This window comes from Rhea americana, unplaced genomic scaffold (genome assembly GCF_003343005.1).
Source record: "Rhea americana isolate MKP2758 unplaced genomic scaffold, rheAme1 scaffold_9, whole genome shotgun sequence".
In the NCBI taxonomy this organism is placed as follows: Eukaryota; Metazoa; Chordata; class Aves; order Rheiformes; family Rheidae; genus Rhea; species Rhea americana.
Window position 1 is genome coordinate 8,768,235 of NW_028187088.1, and position 4,061 is coordinate 8,772,295.

Consider the following 4,061-nt stretch of genomic DNA (forward strand, 5'->3'; position numbering starts at 1 on the left):
AGGAGAGCTCACTCACTTCATCAAGTCAGTAGGCCCCTCAGACTATGGATTTGAAACCTCCGATTTCTGTTTCTTCTGGAATAAGGCCAAGGTTTAGGATCTAGCAGCTTGGAAAATTCATGTACAACATCCAAAACAATGGTCATTTTTTTAAGGGATTTGAAGAATTTATTTATCTTAGCTTCTAACGATATTTGCTGAGCAGATGTCTGATAGATGTGCAATGAGTGTTGTAGTTACATCTGTGATGATATTGCTCTAGGGGATACAAAAACACTATTCAATTTGACTTCACATAAAAATCAGGCTCTGACAGACCCATATGATGTCTGTATTACATRGTTCCAACAGGTGACATTGTAATTAAGGAATAATTTACAGAAATATTTTGCCAGTACTTTTTGTGCAGTATACAGAAGTATGACTTGTATACAATGCAAATATTAAGTTTGTTATATACTTGATAAATTGAAGTGTGCTGGTCAAATATTTTTCTCTAGATAAGTATGACGGCACAGAAATATCCTTTATTGAGGTCATGGCTTGTGCTCTCATTGTCTAGCATGAATTCATTATATGGTAAGCGACTTACCTACTATGATCAGACTCCACATGTCTAAGTAAATGGAAGATGAAGATGATGCAAAACCATATAAATTCATCCCACAGAGAAGAAATACTGGCAATTTTGTTCTTCTGCCTTCAAACTTGTTTTCCTACAAAAGAGGGTATAATGAAATTAAAAGATGACAAATTCAAAACTGAAACTAAATTAGTTTTTTGCACTGCRCATGATTAGATCATGAAACTTGTTAGCATGGGAAGTCATTACRGCCAAGAATTTAGCTTGGTGGATGAAAAATTGTTATATGGTATCTGAAACAATCTAGTTTCAAGTAATGTTGATAAAATGGACGGAATACTGAACTATTTCAGACCTTTTAGTGATATCAAAATTACTTAATAAATAGTACTGAGATCAGAAGATCTTATTACTGCATTTTTGTATTTTTCTTGGCGCATTGGTGCTGTACATTCTTAGAGATGAGATTCTCAGATAGATTGATACCAGGTTAGATTCAGTGTGCCAGTTGCTGTTTTCTTATGTCAATTGCTTTTAGTAAATAATCAACCTGACTACTACTTTTATCACATTATTGAGTTTCTTGCTCAGTACAATATGAGTCTGAAATAGAAAGTGGACAGTTAAAGCTACAGATGATCCTTGCTCATTAAAATGATTATTACTTTGGCACAGTACTCTAACTGGGATAAGGTGAGCACTGCATTTCATAAGTTGAAATGCAAAGGTATTTCCAGCTCCCACTTTTTAGCCAGGAATGTTAAAATCTGCATCCTGATGTTTCCTAATCTTGTATTTTCTTTAGTCCTTTCCTCATGCTTCACTTCATTAAATCACTTCCTCCATTTGAATTGTGCTGCTCTGTTTTGGTATCCTTCCCTCCTTCCCTTGATAGTCTTTTTGACATCTCTRCTGGGTAGGGCAGGGTAGCTTAGCTCAGTTCAGCAACCGATATTTTTTATGTGTGCTTCTTCAAAAATTATACTGTTAAAATGTCAAGAATGGCCATACTGGGACAGATTAATGGGTAGGCATACATAGTATTTCTCTTCGATACTCTCCCGGCCTCCAAACATTGTCGGCTCAGAAACTTCCAGAGCTAGATGCAATTTATACCCAGGTATTTATTTAGAGCTAGATGAAATTTATACCTAGGTATTTATTTATATGCAATGCATTTCTCTTCCTTAAACTTGTTTGGTCTCCATTTCAATCCATGTAAACTTTTACTGTCCGCAGCATCCTTTGGCTAGGACTTCAACAGGTTAGCAACCCACTCATGAGGGTCCACTATCGTTGTTCTGTTCTGACCTGGCACCTTCTTGTTTCATTAGATGCTTCCATCATTCCTATATTGGAGGAGAGAGAAAACAAATTGATCCTTTCCACCCACTCCAGGCCATTAATGATTATACAAATCTTAAATCCTTCCTTCCTCATTATTTCTTGTGTAGAGTGATGACTCCTAGCTTTCTTAGTAGTTTTCCATGTCGAAGCAGTTTCACGCCTTTCATTGTTCTTGTTTTCCTCCTCTGAACCTTTTCCAATTCTATATCCTTTTCTGAGATGTCCCACTTTAAGTCTAAATTAATACAAGAAATGGATTGTACTTGCTCCATTTCACAATGGTGTCTATTAGGTCATGTGACAAAATGAAAGCAGCAAGGACAACAGCACAGAGAAATTTGTCATCTACCCACTTTGGATGTCAGCAGCTTCCATTCCCATGCAGTGGAATGGGATGTCTTCTCTTCCTTCCTTCCTTCCTTTCTCTCTTCCCTCTCTCTCTCTCCCTTCCCCCTCTCTCTGTCCTTCTCCTCTGCCCTCTCTTTCTCTTCCTTCTCTCTTCCCTCCCTCTTCTCCTCCCTCCCCTCTCCCATCCTTCTCCCTCTCTTCCCTCTCCCTCTCTTCCCTCTCCCTCTCTCTCCTTCTCCTTCCAGAGCCTGAGGAAGGACATGAGATAAGGTTGCATGATGGAACTCAAATCAGGGCACTGCAAATGCTTTAGAAAGTGTATCACTGTGTCAGCGTATACAACACAGGAAACATTCACTATTGTCCTGGAAGCAGGAGAGACAGCTCCTGAAAGGCATCCTGGTATTAACAATCCTAATGTCTCTTAGACCAGTCACTTTCATTGCACTGAAAGCTAATAGATGAAACCACTGGAAAATCATGGCAGATCACTACATCACTATGATAAGAACTCCTCCTACTTTCTTTCTCATCAACAAGTTATTTAGGCTCTTCTTCACTTATTTTTCCAAGTTTAACTAGTTGTTTCTCTCTATGCTGCATACAATAATTTGAYTGCTTAAATTTGCTTAACCATCTTTATGCCTTTGTCAATGACATATCAGTTCTCTAAGAAACAGTGTGAAATTCACTGGGTAAGAATGATAAGGTGTGTTGAAAAGATACATAGGCAAGAACATATTCCCCTTGTATGTTCTCCCCTTCATCATTTGATAATTTCAAGAAAGGAAGAGCAGAAAAGACTTGACTAATTTGGACTGAATAAGAATAAAGAGTCTTATGATATCCAGAGATTAAAATTTTCAGAAGCACTTATGTTCAACTTGCTAACAGGAAGGGACATAGCCAGAATTCAATTCAGCACCTCTACATATTCAGAATTTATCTTCGAGAAAATGCATTCAAGGGAAAGATATTTAAATGTCAGACATCGTATTTAAAGATCTTGCATAACAAGTCATTCTCAGGTTTTAATCTCTCTTTTTCTAAGACACAGGTGAACACTAGATCTCAGTTTTCTGCTTCCCCAGCCTCACCAGAGACCTTATCCCTACTATTATGCATCTGAGCTGGAAAATTTCAAATGGCGAGATCAGGTGAAAGACTGACATTTAAAGCAAAACCATAAACAAAAAAGCAACTAGAATAAATGTAACAGAATAATGATTACTCACTAAGAAAGATCTTGAAAGAGATGAGATTTTGAAACAGAAGTAAAGCATCCTATCTGGAGACTTTCTGAACATGCTCCCAAGCCAGAATATTGAGCAAGATGGGTTCAGCGCATTTAGGTACTCAGAGAGAGCAGACAATTGCAAATGTACCCTTTTCTGAACGTAGCTGAGTATCTAGGTATGTAGCTACGTCACCTACACTAACAGGTTTTCAAAATGTTGCTGGCAAGGTCAAGGCTTCTTGKGCTGCGTATAAACAACAGGGGAAACATGAAGTGCTTGAGGAGGCACCACAGCGGCTGAACTGCTTAGAAAATGTAAAAGGCTGTGTCTTGACAAAGCTCCTCTCTACTTTTCTTTCCTTCAGTTCCCGCTGCCCTGTCAAAAGCAGTTCTCGGTTCGCCCGTGCCTCGAACCAACGCGGCCTGTCCGCTGGAGGGGGTCCTGCCTCCCCCASAGAGGCCCGCGTTGCCTCTGAGGATCCCTTAGCAGCTGGGAAGCTGCGCCTCTGCGCTCCCAGCGCGGAGCGGGACACGCAGACGGCCGTT